Source organism: Lepisma saccharinum, chromosome 30 (assembly GCF_977018435.1).
Source record: "Lepisma saccharinum chromosome 30, izLepSacc3.1, whole genome shotgun sequence".
Classification (NCBI taxonomy): Eukaryota; Metazoa; Arthropoda; class Insecta; order Zygentoma; family Lepismatidae; genus Lepisma; species Lepisma saccharinum.
In genome coordinates, this window is record NC_139258.1 from 30469184 (window position 1) to 30490615 (window position 21432).

Genomic DNA, 21432 nt, shown 5'->3' on the forward strand with positions numbered 1-21432 from the left:
TGAATAACAAAAAAGGTTGTTAGGTCCAGCTGATGAAATGCAAAGTCCCTGATGATTGTTTTAATGTATATTATTAATAGTAGTGGTACGCAGAGTATTCACAGTTACTATTAACGCAAAACTGTATATTTACAATCTAATTTTCATCTCAGTGTAAGTTCTGTGGAAATAAATGAACTTCGTATTATATAAAAGCAACAAATATTTTACATATTTAATTTTCGACTTGGTTAGTCATTTGGGGTGAAGGGGTTGGGTTAGCCGAACCCCCCTTAAGTACGTACTTGGAGACTTGGCAGTCTCGCCTATTCTATCTCGTTCTTTACCTCGTCTTGGTCTCGAAGGAAAATTCTCAAACTATTATAGTGTCGTCGATATTAAAGCTCCCCTCGTGGCTCTTGATGCTTCTATTGGTCGTCCAGCGAAAAGAATAGACTGTTGGGTATATGAGAACAGCGTTGCCACTTGGCGCAGGGGCGAGTAACGGACCTGCTGGCAGTGAAAGTACAAGACCAAACAAACGTGCGTGGTGCTTGAATCGCGGATACGTACAAATTGAAGAAATAAGTTCACAGTTAGCTATTATTAAACTCGCCTAAACTTCCTAATTTCTCTTAAATATTAATAACGGAAGAGAAGTTGAATCTTCTCTTTCCATTAACATGGATTTGTTGCCCCTTTTCTCATACGAGAAGCCAAGTTCTTTGAGAAAGACATGAAATGTTGATCTCTTAAAATTTGGTAATGTGGAGTCAGAATTAACAGCAGCAAGAACCGAATTAAGTGTTGGGTTTTTTTTTTTTTTTTTTTAAATAATTCTTTAACTTTACGTCGCACAGCACTTCTGACAAAATCATTATATTTTACATTTCTTCTTGTAATTGGCGTTCTTTTCCTGGTGTGTTTCTTATCTGGTGTTTCAAGAGGAACTTGAGAAACCTCACCCCGAATTAAACACAGTAGCCCGTGAAACTCCTGTTGCTTTCGCTTACACCGCAATCCTGATTTTTCTGTTTTAAATAAACAAAAATATTCATTACTATTTGCCTTTCTTTACTTTTGAGAACCTCACCACGACTTCTCTTCTTTACACTACTTTCGCTCATATTTCACTATTAAAACCAACGGTTTTTTTACAGAACAACACAACACAACCCAACGCACAGATCCGCCACAGTCAATCCTCGTCAAAAACCAATCCCTTCCCTTCCGAGAAATTTTGTCTACCGCAGTACTGGCTGAGGGGGTGGAGTGGAAAGCAGCCGACAAAGCTGAGCTAGCCATTCCCCTTCGTGCACGTGCCCCTGCAAAAATAAAGTTAAAACCACGCGCTGCTGGAAGGAAATTTTGCTGGTCTGAAAGCTTAACCAGCTCCAGAATAGCGTTTTACATTCGAAACAAAAGCAAATATGTTCGCCTTTGCGCGTCTTAGTGAAAACAAAATTCAAAAAGAGAGAGGAGGTAGGAAAAATAAAAGTGCATTCCAGAGAACAGTCTATTCTTTTCGCTGGACGGCCTTCAGTCCTTTTTAACTCACTTTTCCTTACTTCTTTATGCCTGTTTAGTAATATAATCACTTACAATTAACCGAAAATCCAAACAGCAAAATAGCAAATAAACTTGCCAGTACAATTAATAAATTACAAGCAAATGAATACCGTACTATTTTTCAGAATGAAACAAAACAATTACATCCGACACTGTTCAGAAATATATTGACAATGCCATCTATTATTCAGGAACGAATTACCTTGCGCTTAAAGTACCGATAAATAAATGATAATGTTTTGTACACTGTAGTGCAAGCCAATTATATTATCTAGTACTAGAATATAAATAGGCAGAATTGATTAGCATCAAGAAAGGTATGAATGACAGTGGTTGCTGATTCCACCATATTAGATTGGTTGATTAATTCGTTTACTTAACTTTGCTTTCTGCCGCTTCTGACTAATTGCGAAGATGAGAATGAAAGGCCATAAGTTAAAATACAGGGTGAGACAAAAGTCCGGCACCACCCTTTTAATTTGAAAACGATGAAATTTCGGATATGGGTAATAGGAGTGGGGCTAGTGTGTATCATGTGTATCATGGCGGCCATCTTGGAATTACATCCAGATTTTCAAATGGGAAGAAGATCATGTAGCATATCATTTTACATGTGCGTTTTCTCAGAAATAAGAATATGCAGTTATTTTCCCCCTAACTTTACTTGGTGAGGATATTTTCACAGTTCAAGTTCACCTTTGGCATCCTACAAGATGAAGGGGCAACCATACACACATATGGGTTACGCAACACAAGTCCCCAAGAAGGTTATACTGGCTGCGAGTCCTAACACCGGTCTCGTTATTTTGCAATGCAGTACATGGTGTTCACCATAAATAAACAAATTGATTCTAACTAATGCCGAAATATGAGGATACTGACCAGCATGTCATGGAAAATAAATACATGAGGGGGAAACAAAAAAAAATTAAAGTACCCATTATTTGGAAATATATGAACGACACGAAATGACACTGGAAAACGTATTATAAAGTAAATAGCGACGTCACACTGTAACATTGGGTGTTACTATATATAGCACATAGAAATGAATGAGTGGTTCTTCTACGTTGATTCATTGAGTTGGTGTTTTAAGTCCACTTTATGAACAGTAAGGCTAAACGGGACTGGACCTACAGTTTAAAGTGGGATCCGGACCACTAACCAAGACCCAAGACTCCTTGAATACATGGCGACGACGCTACCACTTCGCCATCGGGGAGGCTCACGGTGGATGCTGTTCCCAATCCAGCAATGGCCGACCTCCTTGGTGGAGTGGTTAGCAGAGCGCGCTACGATACCAGGAGCATCTTGACCTGTGAGTGTCCATCAATTTCATCGTTTCGTTACTCATCCTCATCGTCGCTATTAGTCAAAAGTGGAAGAAAAGCGACGCTAGAAACCAAAAATTATATCAAACCAATCTAGCATTGGGAATATAATATTCCATCACTCTAAAAGCACCTTATTGATGTTTTGGCCTCTTATAACTTGCTCTAGCTTCTGCCCGCCAGTTCTGCTATTGTTTCTCGGTAAACTGTTCGCACATTTTTTTCCCCTCATGCACGGCCATGCTAATAACTGTTCCTTCGACTAACCTCATGTTGATAATTACTCCCTTCCCTGCAACTTCTACTCTACCTGGGCGAATTAAAACGGATATCATTGTACATTTTTTTGTACTCTTGGGCTTGCAAGCTATAAAAAAAAACGCCCGTGGGACTACCGGAGTGAGTAACTGCTCTTCCCGCTACTGAAAAGAATAAATTAATATTTGATTGCGCGCGAGTTTTTTGCGCTATTTCTCTTCAAGCTTCGATATTGCGCGAATTTGGTTCTACAGTTTCTAGGGCAGTGGTCTTCAACCAGCGGCTCCTTGACTTTAGTTTAGCGGCCCGCTAAAATTGGTAATCGTTAAAGTGCTTCCTTTTCTTTTAGACAACCTACAACACTGTTTCATAATGCTTATTTGTTGTGTTGCAGTGACTCCTCTCAATTCCGAACTTGATAAATGTTCTTTTCAATAGTTACCTATGCTACTACAGTGCGTTCGAAAAGTAACTATACGCCTATATAACTAACTAACTAACTAACTAACTCTCTAGCCTTCTTAAACCCGAAGGTTCATGGCTGCAGCAACACAGGCCTTCCATCTGTCCCTATCTTGAGCAAGATCTATATACTCTTTTCCATCCCTACCGATTTCCTTTAGGTCCATCTCAACGTTGTCCCTCCATCTTCGTCTTGGCCTTCCTACAGGTCTCTTACCATCAGGTTTCCCAACAAGAATCCTGTAAACTCCTCTTTCCTCTCCCATTCGTGCCACATGGCCTGCCCACCTAAGTCTTCTTGATTTAATTATTCTAATAACATCTGGACATGAATACAAATTATGTAGTTCTAAATTATGTAACCTTCTCCACTCACCTGTCTCCTCATCCCTTTTAGGTCCAAATATTTTCCTAAGGATCTTATTTTCAAATACTCTCAATTTATGTTCCTCTTTTAATGTAAGGGACCACGTTTCACACCCATATAATACTACAGGCAAAATTACTGTTTTGTATATTTTAACTTTTAGTTTCTTAGATATTAAACGAGAAGACAAAAGTTTATGAAGAGAGAAGTAACATGCATTTCCTGAATTAAGCCTACTTTTTATTTCCTCTTTAATATAATTTTCATTTGTTAATATTACTCCTAAGTATTTGAATTTGGAAACTGGTTCAAACGAGTTGTTATCAATAATTAGATTTTGATTATTACCTAACACTTGGTTTCGGCCTGTAAGCATATATTTAGTTTTCTCTTTGTTAACTTCCAAACCTATCTCTTTAGCAGTTTTGAAAAATATTTTAGCATTATTCTTAATCGTATTTATATCATCCCCCAGTAAGTCTACATCATCTGCATATGCTAACAACTGAGTCACACCATTTAATTTTAGTCCTTCTTTAGTTTCTTTTACCTTCCTAACAGCATGTTCTAAGGCAAAATTAAAGAGCAATGGAGATAATGCATCTCCTTGTTTTAACCCATCATGAATTATAAATTTGTCAGACATATTATTACCCACACGAATTTTACTTTCTGTTTCACTCGTGCATATTTTTATCATACTAACAAGCTTCTTAGGTATTCCAAACTCTACTAATATATTATATAATTTATCTCTTTTGACCGAATCATATGCTTTTTTGAAATCAATGAATAGCTGATGGACATTTTGATTATATTCCCACTTTTTTTCAAGTGTCTGTCTAATGTGAAAAATTTGATCTGTAGTTGATCTGTTACGTTTAAATCCACATTGATAATCACCTATAATTTCATTAGCATATGGGGTTAGTCTTGTTAAAAGAATGTTAGACAATATTTTGTATGTTGTTGAGAGTAGAGAAATTCCACGGTAATTATTGCAGTTCATTTTATCACCTTTTTTAAACACAGGAACAATTATGGATTCTTTCCACTGTTGAGGAATTTCTTCTTTATTCCATATTAAACAAATTAATTTATGAATTTGACATATTAATGAATTTCCACCATATTTAATTAACTCAGCTGGTATTAAATCAATGCCAGGTGCTTTGCTATTCTTAAGCCTTTTAATAGCATCTTTAACTTCAGTCAAGTTAGGTTCTGGAACTAAAGGTTCTGCTGTGTGTACTTCACTTACTTCTGATTTATCTCCTACATGGACATTTAAAAGGTCATTAAAGTAGTTCTTCCATCTATTTAGAATATCGCTTGGGTCAGCTAGAAAATCACCATCTTTATCTTTTATCAAGTTTACTTTAGGTTGCCACCCCTTTCTAAATTCATTTACACCTTTATATAAATCTCTGATATACGCCTATATAAACACGATTATATGTTGAGGGATTGTAATCCGTGCGCTGCGAGTAATGTTTTCTGGAAAGGTTGGAAATCAGGCGTTGTGTGCAGTTTGCTTCCGCGACCCAGTCAGGCTGGTGCTTGAGACGAGAAGGTGTGCCTGGTTCTTCGTTGTTCATTGTGTGTTCGTCGCCTGCCAAGTGTATAGTTACTTTTCGAACTCACTGTATATACTGTTTCATAAGAAAAGAGTACAATGTATATTGAACAACAGAGACCATGCAGTTATTTGTAAATCTTCTACTGTTTCTGTGATCGTAACTGTAACAGTACAGCTTGCCAGTCCCCTTACAGAATGGTAAAATGGTCCCTTATAGGAAAATCGTTGAAGACCTCTGCTCTACTTCACCTCTCAGTGAATTCACACCTGCGAGTGGTGACAACCACATCCACTTATTTTTGCAAGATAGATTCCCTGACTCTTAGAGATTGAGAGAAATTAAGGGAAAGTTCTCGAAAAAGAGAAACAGAGGAAAAAATAAAAGGGAAACCGAAGAATGATAGTGTTGTTTAAGTCCACTTTAGAAATAAAGAGGTAGAGAAACAGAAAGGAAGAAAATAGAAGGAAAGAAAGAAAGAGATAGAGAGACATAAGTAAGGAAAATAGAGAGAGAGAAAGAGAAAGGAGAATGAAATAGAGTAACAAGAAGAAACAAAGGAAAATGTGAGAGTCAAATGGAAAAGAGGGAGGGAAAGAAGAATGATATATGAAGAAACTGGAAGGCACAAAAGGGAAAAGAGGGAGGGAAAAGAAGAATGGTATGGAGTAACAGAGGAAGAAAGAGAGAAATGAAGAAACTGGAAGGAACAAAAGAGAAAAGAGGGAGAGGAAAAGTGCGGAAAAGAGACAGGGAAAAGGAGAATGATATAGAGTAACAAGGAAGAGAGAAAGGAAGAAAGCCAGATGGAAAGAAAGAGATAGAAAACAAAATTAAGGAAAAGAAAGAAGAAAGACAGGGAAGCTGAGGAAGAACAAAAGACAAGAGAGAGACAGAAAAAAACAGTATAAATAAAAAAAAATATAGGGAAAAAGACTTAGATAGAATCTTAGATACACCAATGTTTCTCTGGTTCGAGATTCGAGATCAGGCATACTGGGACGATAAAACATAGAGTATACAAATTGAGGACCGAATGAAGCTGAATCTAATAGTCTTATAACATATCAAACAGACAGGTGACAATCAGCAAAGGAAGTCCAAAGACAGGAATCTTCATCCTGGCCGTGTTTCTTCGTTACATGGTTAATTTTGACATCAAGTGTGCGTTCTCCTAAGCCGTAACACAGCGTGCATCCCAGATGGAGATGATATAGTCAGCACCTCGTTCCGGCAGCCTCGATGACACGGCACCACTGACACACTGCGGAATTTGAACCACGATTCCCGAAGCGAATCACACGCCTAGTCACCGGAATGCATTGATAATTCTAACGAAAAGAGTTAGATTACGAAACGATACTTTTTGTTCGTAGCTGGAACATTTGCCCCAATAACCTTGACTAAAAGGGACTTACTGAAACCCAGAACAATTTAAATTGCTGGTGCTGAACGGGAGGGGGATCCAAGAGTTGGACAAATAGCGGGAAATTACAAAACAAGTGTTGCAAACTATCACAAAATTATTTGATGTCCCGTAAAATGCTGAAGCAGATGTTATGCTTCAAAAAGCATTGAATCACCAAACATATTCCATATAGCAACAGATATCAAATAAGGATTACAGTAGAAAACGTTTAACAAATTCCATTCCATTGAACCAAATTAGATGCTGCATAATATTTCTATTTTGTTTATTTTACGTCGCCTTCCTACCCATTTGGTTAATAGCGACGATGAGAATGAGTTAACACATAAAACGGATGATGGGACAAGCGCAATAATACATCAATTACTTTTGGGCCTCCCCGATCGCGTAGTGGTAGCGTCGTCGCCTTGTAATCAAGGGGTTTCGGGTTCGATACCCGGTGGAAGAACATGGCACAGTGGTTCGGATGCCACTTTAAAGCGTAGGTCCAGTCCCGATTAGCCTTACTGTGCATAAAGTGGACTTTAAAACACCAACTCAAACCAAATCAAACCAAACATCCATTACTTGGCCAGTGTTCGAACCTGGGTACTCTAGCTTCGCAGCGCGTGATACTGAGAATATAGAATATTTCGTCTTTACTTGGTAAGTATATTGTTTTATTTGCAAATTTTATATTTAAATTAATTTAGGTTATTATCTAGTTCAGTGTTTTATAGGGGTCTAGTGATTCAAGCTGTTTTGTTGATATTTTGCACCAGTAATAAACATTTCGTCAATTTTCGCATTTCTTGCACATTTTCTCTGACTTTTCTTCCACTTTCAGGAGTTTTAGCAAGTCGTTGACTAGGATTTTCGACTTTTACATAGAAGAGCCAACCACTATTGTTGATTCTTGTTCACAGAGCATTTGGCAAATGAAGATTGAAAAACTCCAGGAAACTACGAAATAACAAAGGTTCACAAACCACATCAGCACGAATACATTGCAATGAATTTACATTTATATTTCAAAGACTTGCTTGACCGCCCCAGTAACCGGCAAGGGCCTGTTTTGCATTTGATAGTACATTCACCGCATTTGTAGTCAGCGCAATTCATAGACGTGGCCTTGACATTTCCTGGTTCTCAAATATTGTGAATTGAAACTTGCCGTTAATTACATGTCGGACAAGAATTAATTAGTTGCAATTGGAGCAAATAACCAATGAACGCAGGTAGAAATGTAACTTGATTTTCGAATAACTTTGTTTGTCTCGCTCAATTGTTTCTCTTTCTGATTATGTTATATAGATGGCTGACTTAGGCTTATAGCCTGGTAATAAGAGGGTTCCGGGAATGGTTCCTGAGGGATCTCAGTGGTTGTGTTCGTAAAACTCTGCTCTCGTTTATTCTCTGGGGTTTCAGTTCAAATTCTTCCCGAAAGCGTAGTAATTAACGCTGTCGCCTTGTATACAAGGGATCCCGGGTTCGATTCTCCGCGGAAGTTCAGTTACGGACACTTCTGGATTGTAATGATCCCATTGAAAGCAAAAAGTATCGCTACAAGCCAGAAGTGTCCGTGACTGTACACTTCACAGCGATTCGAGTCGCCGACTGTTGGTAACTTTGTTTAAATTGCATGATAATGTATCCAGTTAATAATAGCCTGTGGAAATATTTGTGTACACTCACGGCCAATAAAAACGGGACAACAATATCCTCAAATACCCACTTCCTGCATGGTGTTATGTGTGTTGCCTAACTCAACGGCGATGAGTAAATTTCAGTAGCAAATCTTCAAGTTGGGTACCGCCGTAGAGTTATGCAACACACATAACGTCCTAGAGTGAAGAGAGTATTTCAGACCTTGAGAGTTCATTTTCTTGCGTTTGACTGTACTTATAAGACAAATATTTAGCTCAAGAATGAAGATTTTTCAGAAATAAATAGCGTATACATTATTTGTCAGCCCGGGGGTGACTTACGAAGTGAACTGCCTAATATTAGTAGTGGTAACATCGTCGCCTTGTAATCAAGGGGTCCCGGGTTCGATACCCGGTGAAGGCACATGGCACAGTGGTTCGGATCCCACTTTAAACTGTAGGTCGAGTCCCGATTAGCATTTCTGTGCATAAAGTGGACTTAAAACAGCAATTCAATTCAATTAAAGCCTAATATTATAGCAATAATTTGCTGGCTGTAACACGACGGCAACTATTATGTATAGTTTGATATTAATGAAATAGCATAGCATGTAGATCGTAAATAAAAAACGAAGAGCGGTCTTGAAAATAAGGAGCTGTCCTTGATAATAATGAGTTTGTTGAGGCAGCGGTGACCTTGCCCATAAGACTTTGTGTCAATGTCCTCATGAATGGGAACATTCCGGGTTAGTGGCCGCGAATTGGAGGAACTTATTTCCTTGGCACTGGGGACAATTTTGCCTTGTTTGTGCACTAGTAATTGTAATAGAGTGCCGTTGTATTAAAAAGGGAAAAACTAACTATGCACTGAGAATAAATACGGACTCGGAACCACTGAGAATCGATCAGGGGACCACTGAAACATCCCCATTCCAGTCCAGTTCTGTAAGTGTTATTGTAGTACTGATACTGTGTAAGTCTCTGTAAATTCCTTACAATGCACGCCCATGCGAAGACTCCTGGGTTCGAACCTTGGTCACACGAGAATCCAAAATTGTCAACACTGTAATCCCACGGACAGTCAACATTAACAACACACAAATCTTTGACGTCACATCAAGAGCACTGTCACAGTAAATCCATGAATATCTCGTCCGGTGTTCACAGCATCACTTCCACGCCGAAAAAAAGTAAAGAATCCTGCTTGAAAACAAAAATTTGCTCCACACGACACCACACAGAACACAAACACATAAATCTTACCTTTAAATTCCGAAATTTTGTTTCAAAAAAAGGGTGGCGTTCTTCCCACGTTTTTTTCTGTTTCTCGTCAAGCTGGTGTCAAAGTCCTTGAAGAATGTGTTGGCTACTGCACTGACCACTGTTGGGGGATTTGCACGATATTCGAGCGCTTTTCCGGGCTTTTTTTTTTTTAGTAACGATTCTCCTTTTCCACCTTGATAAACAGTCTTATGCCCTGCTATCGCGAAAAACCGACGGAGATGATACGTTCCGAACCGAGGTATATGTTACAAATGGACAAGAATCCCCCCGACCTAACGTTTTATATGACCGAGTTGTGACCCAGACACAAGGCAGGTACAGTTAGCCCTGCCTGCCGGGGGAGGAGGGGGGCCTCTAGAAGTAGGGGAGGGGAGTCTTGAGGAGGTCGGGAACAACAGTCGCCGCTCCAGTAGGTGCTGCTTGGTTCCCCCTCCCCTCCCCGCTCCGGTGCACCTGTGCTTTTCGGCTGTGCGAAACAGTGAAAGCTAGGGAAGGATGCAAGTGTATTGTCGTGCAAACGCGCTAATTCCACATAGATAAGGAGTTACGTCCTCATGCCGTAACTATGCGAGAAACTAGAACGTCACGACGGCTGCTAGTGGCACTAAAAAGTGAAGGAAAGAGGCTGGTTGTGCTCTCGTAAGGCAATGCCGATAACGTGGAGAGGTCTTCCCTCCATAAATATGTGGTTACGCCTTTTTATTTCGACTTTATTTATAGCAAAATAGGCAAGCTGGATCTGTGTATAAAGGCCAAATCCAATTGAGGGATACACATTGCGATTGACCACCGATTTGTTTTGTTTTTTTTTATTTAACGCCGATTTTCTGCCAGATTTGGCTAGTCGCGACGATGAAGATGAGTGCTATAACTGAACGCAATTACAACTGGCGGCTGGGAAACAGGGAATCAATCAGTTGAATTTTCTTGGACTGAGATTGGGCATTTTCGAGTCACAAGGTACCGAACGTTGTTCGCGGGGCAAAACAAATTAGCATTGGCTCCACCACATGTTGCCACACGTACTGTAAAGCGAGGAAGAATCTTCTCGGGCAACGATATTGTCAGCACCATAAATCATCGGGAGTTAATGGTACAACTGCGCACGTGGTCCTGAAGGATGAAGTTTCCGGAAGGACCACACACATGTCGAAATGCAGGCGGACACACAGCCATATAAAGACAACTTGCACATACAGAAGTACGCTTGGCAACATTGCTTCGGGAGAGCGATGTTATCCCTTCAGCTTTTACTTCGCAACTGAGTTTATGGACACCCATCGGATCACACGCCCCCGAAAATGATTGGAGGACAGGACGCGCCAGAAATAGCCATCAAGGTCAACCGCCACTTGGAGTTGCAATCAGTATAATAGGATGAAATTGATGAAGTATCCCAGACCGGGATTCGAACTCGTGACCCCTGGGATCCTAGCACGCTGAACTAACCATTCCGCCACGTAGGTCGGCACACCGATTTGTTCACACACCCCAAAACTATACCAAACTTTCCTCAGCACTCCCTAAATATACCATTATACCCCCTAAGCACAGAGCCGTAGCGAGGGGTAGGCTAAAGGAGCTGAAACTTAGGGTGCCATTCAAAGCCTTTTTTCTTTCCACAAGAAAGACCACAAAGTCGGAATATATAGGGTGTCCCAACAAAATCGACGGATTTAATATGCTTAATAGAATACTTTTTTAAAAAAAGAATGACAAGTATTTTTACATCATTTCAACGGGTAAATGTTCCGATTCAAGAATGCCAAGTTTGATTTTCGCAACATGTGTTGTGGTTGGATTGGTAACACTGTTCTTACAAGTTCCTTTATCAGTGATTGTTGCAGCTTAGTTGACATGGAGCGTTACACAAAGGAACAACGAGTTTTGATTGAGAAAAATCATTACAAGAATGGCGAGTGTTATGCAGAGAGTGTTAGGAAGCTTCGTGCAATCCTTGCACGTGAAAGTGCGCCTAGTGAGAGAGCACATTTCGCAAGTTGATCAAAAAATTTGAGGAAACAGCTTCGACAGCAGACATTAAAACACCGCGCTCTCGATCTACTCGGGGGACATGATGTATAAAGTTTTGTCAATTTGTAAATATACAGTATTTTCTTAAGCATATTAAATCCGTCGGGACACCGTTTATGATGGAGAAATTTACACTTGAAATTTTCTATTTTCGAAAGTAGTAATAATAGTGCGTTTTTGAAGATGTCCTTGACACTAAGACATAACTGAAATATCCTTAAATATGCTAAACTTTATTTCAAAATCAGAAATGCAAGCTACGATTCTTTAAATATGACTATATTATATTAAATTGTTTTCCTTTGTTTCCTCATTTCAAAATTTTAAGGACGTAAATATCACAAACAATAGCATGTGAAGAAAGTATGGAAAAACGGACATAAAATGTTGATGCTTAGTAGCCCGGGAATTGGGGGCCAAACTACAATCCTGCCTGGGGCGCCAAATTATGTAGCTACTGGGCTGCCTATGAAACTACACCCCCGACCAGGTGGTAAATTCGGGATAACGCCCTGGGCCACGGTGGCGTAGGCACGGGGGAGATGGTAGGGCTACTGCTCCCTCCGAAGTTGTGAAAACAACAACATTTTCAAATATTCAAATAACTCGTGAAAAACCAAAGTGGTAATTTTAAACCTCCATTAAAAACTCAATATGCTGACCAAGGCAGAAATTTATTTTATTATAAAACATAAACTAAACATAACGTTTCAACTTTCTAACAAGGTCTTCTTCAGACTCTGCACCAAGTACAAATGTAACAAGGTACAAAAACAGGAGGACGATATATACACAAACATTACTCCCCTCCAGACTATTAGAAAGTTGTTCTGGAACATTTTAGCAGGTGGCTTTCCCTTGTCAACTGTACTTTCACCTAAAAGGCTAAACATATTTTCTTCCATCTAGAATGTGGTTGGACTCTTTATCTCACGCTCTTTCCCTTCATTCTTCTTCCTTCTTCTCTCCTCTTTCTCTCTTGTCCTTTCCACTCTTTCTAACACCTTCTTCCATTCTTTGTTTATCTTCAGTCCCCCATTCCAGTTCATTGTGTCTTCTTCACCTTTCTTCTCTATTTATTTCTTCTTCTCTATTTACATTCTTTACAGAATGTCAGAGTGTGTACATAGGATAAACAAAAAAGAGGCTGAAAGACAGGTTGAAACAACATAGGGATGATGTACGACTTAAGAGAGCAAGAAATGAGATATTTAAACACACGAGAGAAACAGGACATGACATAGAGTGGGATGAGGCTAAGCAGATATGAAGGGAGAAGAGAATACTAGTGAGAAAATGGATGGAGGCCAAGGAAATCGAGAAGAAAGGTGAAGAAGACACGATGGACTGGAATGGGGGACTGAAGCTATGTAATATCCATCTTTATAACTCCAGCTCAGCCAAAAAAAAAAGGCGTAAGCTAGTGCTGGGCCACATGCCAATGGTGCAAATTTCGGGGAGTCGGTAATTATTGAAAAAAACTGGACCGAAACTAAGTAATAATACATGTATATTATTATCTTTTCATTTATTGACACGCACGCACTGTATATATTTTGTCATCTCTTTTCTTTTTGTGATTTTCTTTGTGTAGTAGTAGTAGTAGTTTTTTATATAGTTTATTTTATGTTATTTTACTTATGTAGTGTCTTATAATCTTCATGTATAATAATGTACCTAGGTACTTTGCTACATTTTTCTTTGTCGGGTTAGGTGGTAGATCAGCATTTGCTGAACCTCGCCCAAGAATAAAGAACATTGAATTGAATTGAATTGAATTGAACAACCTTAAAGGAAGTCCTCCTTCCCCCTTAGCGGGCGACCTTTACGTTCATATACTGCCCCCGACGAACAATCATTATTAGTATTATATTACTTTTACCGAAAGTATGCATTTTACAGTTGACATTTACGGGTATATTGGTCACTAACAAAAGAAGTTAAATCTATCCCTTCTCATACGTGAAATCACGTGGGGTTATAGAGGCCCCACTCATTCTCAATCTCGGCCATTTATGAAGGTGATGTAATCAGCACCACGCTTCGGTCGTCTTTATCCTCCAGGTACCCTTGTATTAGAGGCTGAGTGGGCGCCAGAGGTGCTCCATGCACGGCCATTACTGGGAAGTTTCCACCTGAAATCTCCTCCCGAGTCGAACCCATGTCTCTCGATTGGTAGTCAGATACTCTACCCATTGCACCACCGCGGCAGTACACTCTAAATGATAATAATTATTTATAAAAAAAGCTCACTAAATTGCCAAACTGTGAAATTTGTGCATAAAATTACCTCATAATTGCATGAAAATCACATATATCATTTTAACATTTTTCTTTACAATACCACTTTTAACATCAACGCAACGTATTCACGTTTCGCCTAATGACTTATTAGTACACGATTTATGACCCTACCACCATTCTAGGCCAAGCGGGAATTTCTCTATCGCCTATTTTCTAAATTCTGCTAATTTAAGCTGAAAGGGGAATATTTGAAATGAGACAAATTTGTATCAAACAATATCAGGTGAGGTCAGGTTAAGTACATATATTGTGCACGTAAACAATTAAATTTAATTCAATAACTGTCCCTTTCTTTTTCTCTGTTTGTACCAAACCTCCAGACCAGGTGAGGAGAGACAGGGGATTTTCCCCCCATCAAAACTCTTGTCCTAAAAATTTCCCCACCACAAATATTGTCATAAAAAAAATCCCCCCCCATCCTAAATTTCAGAGGGGAAGAGTTTTGAAGCAGTACGTATCGACTTCATATGTACTTTACTCAGGGTAATATCGAAATCACACACAAAGAACGAAGTACAATTTGTGTCAGTGTGTGTGTGTTGCATGCTCTCTCTCTCTCTCTCTCTCTCTCTCTCTCTCTCTCTCTCTCTATCTCTATCTCTCCCTCTTCTCTTCTCTCTCTCAAGAGACCATTAACAGTTCCATACAAAAACCATATGTGCACACAGTGATGGCGATTCGGGGGGCGAGGGGAGCAATTGCCCCCTCTACTTTTCGCCACTTTTGCCCCAACACTATACTAAACCTTATCTACAAAGGGAAATATACTGTCTTTGCACCCCAGTTTTGGCACCTTGTCCCCCCTTGGTTTTGGAACCCAATCGCCGCCACTGTAGTGCACAAAAAAGTAAACAAGAATGCAAATGTAAGTATGAAATCTGATCGATTTATATTAATGGGAAAAAAACTTTTTCATAATAAAACAATTTCAACAATTTTGTATGTATATACGTATGTATGTATGTCTGTAAAGTGGATTTTTGTATATATTTTTAAAACATTTAGTAATTTTATGTGTAATAAGAATTATATATATATATATATATATATATATATATATATATATATATATATATATATATATATTAATTCATGTGTGTGCGTGTGTGTGTGTAAATTAAGATCTTCCTTCCCCACCAATCTTCAAAGATTTCACACCTTGCTCCAGGCACCTGTTGGATCATTACCGTAACGCCTAATAAAGAAAACAATTAAATTATTACTAAATTTGGCCTACATATGCACACAAAATCTGTACCTAGGGAACATATTGACGGCATAGCAAATTTTCCTAATTTTAAACATTTCTCTTTCAACTGAATTAGTCGAAACGGGTATTCCCGTTTCGCCTAATAGTGCGGACAGGTTATCCTGTGCTAATGGCCCATTAGGTGAAACGGGATGTAGTCGTAAACTATAGTGGTCCCTCCGATCGCATATTGGTAACGTGATCGTTACCTTGTAATCAAGGGGTGCAGGTTTGATACACGGTGGAGCTACATAGTAGTTCGAATTTTACTTTGAACTGTACGTCCAGTCCCAATTAGCTTTATTCGTCGCTACGTATTGGCTATACACTCACTAACTGTTGTATTAGGTTTCACACAAAAGATGGCAATAAATTGTTTCTACTTTTCATATTTAATTTTCTCTATTTAATTCTAAATACTACTTAAATCAGCATTTCACTGTTTTTGCTAGATAAAAAATACGCTATTTACTTAGAATACCTTCCGGAAGAGAAAAAAAAGAAGCAAATAAAATAAATAATTAAATTCTTATTTACTAATGCATGTAATTTAGAGTTGAAAATTATACATTTCGATCAAGAAATGCCTTTAAAGAGACAAAAATCCAACTTTTGGCAGTTGTCTGTGAGAAGTTAAATTCGTACGAAAATATGCATACCAATTCGTATTTTTAACATTCTATTTGTATATTTAGCATTGTCCAAGTACACCCTGTATTCGCCAATATAAACTAAGGAATAATGAAAAAAAAATATATATATATATATATATATATATATATATATATATATATATATATATATATATATATATATATATATATATATATATATATATATATATATATTTCTCACGTTATCCCCCCAAATCAGTGCTTTCAGAAAAGCAAGCTGTACTCAGGGGTATCAAAAGAGGCAAAAATTTTAAATTCATATTTATTCTTTAGTGAAAAGACCGAGAAGGTCTCCGAAAGATCAAAACGAACTGTCGCTCTGGTTCGAGACTTTGGCATGTTTGTTGAAAATTGTTACCAAAATCGGTTGCAACTGTGAGCCTGTACTGTTTGGCTGTATATATTGGTATATGGATTTATATGCATTATGGATGGAGGTTCGGGAGTGAACAACACATTTCCTCAGCCTCATTCTTGTTTAGAGGGAGTGCCAGACGTCTGGGCTTGTTCTCTAAATTAACGTGCAGAATAGGTCATATCCGTTGGAGTGCCAGTATGAACTCTTCTATAGCTAATCTGGGTGGATAGGTAACGGAAGGTTGGGACAGAGGTAGAACTCCACGCTATTTGAAAGAAAAAGTACAAATACAAAATTGAAACTTAAAAAGAGTTGGGGCTGTTACCTGGGCACACCGTTGTGTTTGTTCTTTCCTTAATTTCAGTTCATCATCATTCATCTTCATCGTCGTGATTGGCTTTTATCTTCTTCCTACGTGTTGATTTGCTCAATCTTTTACAGATTTTCCCTAACGAAAAATCTTTCATCCCAAATCAATTCCCTGCTTACTTCAAAATGTTATTTCATCTTAACCTCATTCCTCTTGTCATTTAGTCACATATCTCCTCATCTCCTTCTTCATTTCACCCCATTCTACTCTCTTCTCTCCTTCTCTTCTCATCTTTCTCCTCTTTTCTTCTCTTCTCCTCTATTCTCCTTGTCTTTCATTTCTCTTCTTCTTCTCCTCACTTCGCTTCTCCTCTCCTCTTATACTCTTCACTTTTCTCTTGGCATTGCCACTCTCTTCTCCTCTATCTCCTTCACTTCACTTCTTCTCTCTTATCTTTTCTCTTATTTTCCTCTACTTTTCTCTTCCTTCCATCTTTTTCTTCTCCTCTTATCATTCTCGTCTCTTATTTCCTCTTCTCTTCACCTCATTCCTCTTATCTTGCAGTCACATATCTCCTCATCTCGTTCACTTCACTTCACCCCATTCCACTCTCTTCTCTTCTTCCCTTCTCTTCTTTTCTTCTCTTCTCCTCTTTCTCTTCTTCTCCTCAATTCGCTTCTCCTCTCCTCTTATACTCTTCACTTTTCTCTTCGCATTGCCACCCCCTCTCCTCTATCTCCTTCACTTCACTTCTTCTATATTCTTCTCTTCTTTTCCTCTACTTTACTCTTCCTTTCATTTACTTTTTCTTCTCCTCTTATCATTCTCTTCTCATCTCTTATCTCCGCTTCTCTTCAGTCACATCCTTTTCCTTCCCTTCGCATTTCTTCTGTCTCTACTTTAGTAAACTCTACTTTGTACTTTATTTTTCTCTTCTCTCTTATTTTCCCTCCTTTCTCCTTTTCTCTCATCTTCTCTTCCCTTCTTTTCTCTCCTCTCCACTTCTATTCTCCTCTTCCTTTCGTTTTTCTTCAATTTCCTCAATTCATCTCTTTCCTCCTCACTTCTGTTTCTATTCCCTTCTTCCCTTCAGCCTGTGGTACTCGTAATCTGTTCTTCCTACCTTGCTTTATTTCTTTATTTGTTCCTTTCTCTGTATCTTTTGCAATATACAGTCCCCTGATATACATTTAGAAATTCATGCCTCGCACATGAATCGGCTCTAAGATATTATTTGTTGAGACGCAAGAAATATCTACCTAGAGATATGACGACGACCCACGTGTTCAGTTATTGTAACAAAGCAGATGTAATCGTCTCTCTTTAACGTACAATTACGCAATGTTAAATAACCACGTAACGAATAATGCCTGTCCTCCTTTCCTTATCGGCTATAATTTAAACTATTACTCGTTCATATCTGCTGCGATGTTTATACGATGAGGAATGGAATTGGAACGAATTATAAATCAATGGGAGTTACCCGCAGCGTGACGTGCTTGAACTAAGGGTGTCGAAAAAGGTGCGAGTCTTCAGCTTCAGAGATAATACCAGAGCGCGGATTTGCATTTCTGTGTTGAAGTTTATTTTATGCTCAGGTAGGCTAATCGGGACTGGATCTACCAGTGGCGTAGCCAGAATTCGGATAAGGGCCCAATGTTCGATAAAAATAAGTGTGTTGAAAATTGTGCGGGTAAAATCAGTGTTGCTAAAATTATTTTTCTAAAGTTACTGAGTAACTTAATTCAAAAAGTAACTGAGTTATAGTTACGGTTACTCATTTCAAAATGTAACTCCATTACAGTTAAGGCTACTTGAGAAGTAATTCTGCGCTAATTGTATCCTGCTGGAAATTTTCTTGCAAACAAGTTAGGCTGCAAACAATCGATGAATATTAGTTGTAATAAATAGAGCCCGGATCTTTAGGTACAAAAAAAAGGTGTCGTGTCGTTTGCGCCGAGTCATTTGCGCCGAGGCTTCATATCTGTTCATTTGCGCCGCGACATATGTCAAGACCTTCCTTGGTGGGTTTTCCCACAATCGGGAGTGTCATTACCGCCGCGCACACGTGTGTTTCAGGGAACATGGTGCATAGTGCATGAAATCAAACAAACAAACGTGTGTTTATGACGTTGCACAGCTGTGTTTACACTGAAATGTTAAACCTATCCAGAGAGTCAAATATGACTTTTCTTTGCTTATTTCAAAAGACGTTACGCAGGATTACTTGTATCAATTTTATTCCACAACACAAAATACATAAATCAGCCTATTAGCAGACGCTAAAAGTGCTATGTAAAAATACGGTTTCTGAAGTTGCCAAAACATCTTTGGATGTGACACTAGCAAAAACTAACAACCGCTTTCCATTTTCCGTGTCGTCAAGGTACAGAAATGGAGAACCGTCATTAAAATACATCAAAGATTCTGGTAAAGTGAGATGATCTTCATCTGGTGCATCTTGTTGAACACCTAAAATCGATCTTCTTATTCTGTTCAGGGTACACTTCTGTCTGTCGTAAACAGGAACGTTTATGTAGTGTGTAGATGATTAATAGTTAATAGGCTGATTTATGTATTTTGTGTTGTGGAATAAAATTGATACAAGTAATCCTGTGTAACGTCTTTTGAAATAAGCAAAGGAAAGTCATATTTGACTCTCTGGATAGGTTTAACATTTCAGTGTAAACACAGCTGTGCAACGTCATAAACACACGTTTGTTTGTTTGTTTGTTTGATTTCATGCACTATGTGCCAAAAAACCCTCAAGGAAACCTTAAATACATTCATGTGTTCTATGTTGGTGAACTCAAAGCTTAATCGTTTATCAGTCAGGAAGTGTTTTCGTAGAATTTCCCACCCACAAGACAAAAATTTCTTCCACGATTTTCAATTAAAAGTTGTTACGCTTCCTCCAGGAGACTCGACGCCTTAGACCGCACGGCCAGGATCCGGGTCATACGAAGACTTAAAATTGTTTTATTTGTGATCATTCATTAGGCTATATCTAATTACATGTAACTCTCTCTGTACATGCAATGTATATATCTGAAACACTTTCTCTTATTGAACAATTCTTTCTAGCTCTACTGCCATGCTCCAAATGAATGCATCAAGCAACCCAAAACACTGACGTATTTGTGTGGATCTTCCAAATGTAGCATGCAACGAAGCTGCACGAAAATCCTATCACCTTAGCATCCAGAGAACACACATAGTCGCAAACAGAGTTATCAAATGTAGTTACAAATTGACAAGTTAACAATTTAAAGTAACCGTTAGTGTATGAAACTTTAAACTGCAGGTTTTATCTGTGCTTGAATTGGACATAAAACCAAACCTCAAATATGTAAAGTTTGTAAAATGTCTATGAAAGTCACTGTTCATAACGTGACTTCCATAGGAAAAATAACTCAGTTCCAGTTGCTTACCTCTATCACAGCCTTTACTTACTTTAAAAGCAGCTAGTTACTGTTAGAATTCCTTTAAAAGTAACTGTTACTTCTAAATTCTGAGAAAAATTGCACTGAAGTAGCAACTTGTATTGTATCTGTTGCTATGCGACTGCCGTATTCATAAATTAGTGCTTTTGAACTAAACAAGAATAGAATTGTATACACAAGTATATTTAATCGTTATTTTTGAACTTGCAGTGCCAGAATTTCTGTTGTGGGTGCTCCACTGGATTGCTTCTTCAAAGAAAAATATATATATTTCGATATTTACAATGTTTTCAAGTGAACCAAACAAGTATTTAGTGTCTAAATATTGCAGCAAAGATTATACAAATTCAAATATTATATTTAAAATGTGTTAAATTTTAAGTTCAGACCGCCATCATGCAGGAGTTAATAAGAGTGTGCTCCAAAACCAGAGGTCTTGTAATTATTTTCACATTTTCGTTTTATTTTTATCACGAAATTTAGCAATTACATTTTGACATGGTGAGTCAGGTTGATTTGGAATGGGCAATGGCCCACTCTTGATTAACATTATTCAGTTGCTCCTGGTATGATTTTCTTTCCATTGTTGGTAAACTTATAAGATGAAATTTCAGCCTAAAAATGAAATAATGATTTTCAAGATCAACATCATATGATTCATAAAGTTGAATGCATACATCCTTGCAGTGCTGTGTGGTGGACTTTAGATTTTAAGATCGAAGTTACGAGGTTCGACTCCCTGTTCATGTATCGGTGCTCTCTGTGTCCCTTCAAAAAAAAATCATCCTCATCGTCGCGATTAGCCCAAAGTGGCCAATGGGGCGTACAGTTTTAAAGTGACGCCGAACCACGGTCTAATTTTAGACCACGACGACGAGAACGTAGATTTTGACTCCAAATTGGATTTTGTATGAAAAATTGGTCAAAAGATGGCGCTCCTAAATTAATATGTCAAACCAAGCTTCTCTGCAACTCTTGCAGGTATGAACCATTAATCCATGGAGGAATAATATGGACCACAAAATTTCCTCGGTGTATAAGTTAGGTTCACGACTATCTACAGGAAACCGAAAGTCCAAGAACCTTTTCCTTGCAAGATCTTTAGAGCAAAATTTGTTAATTTACAAACTTCTTTAACTGCCAAGAATATTGTACAGCTAGTGTAGTACTATATAGTAC

General features: G+C 38.3%; 1 protein-coding gene across 2 annotated transcripts in view; it reads right to left on the reverse strand.

The window, feature by feature from the left end:
• Nucleotides 1–21432, reverse strand: part of LOC145981756 (uncharacterized) — a 242044-nt gene that overhangs the window by 118345 nt on the left and 102267 nt on the right. The window contains exon 1 of one of the 2 annotated variants that reach the window (XM_083115164.1): nucleotides 9861–10122. The exons of the other annotated variant lie outside the window; for it this stretch is intronic. The gene's annotated coding sequence lies outside the window, so the exon portion shown is untranslated. Of the gene's footprint in view, nucleotides 1–9860; nucleotides 10123–21432 lie in introns of those variants that run through there. 2 annotated transcript variants of the gene reach the window in all.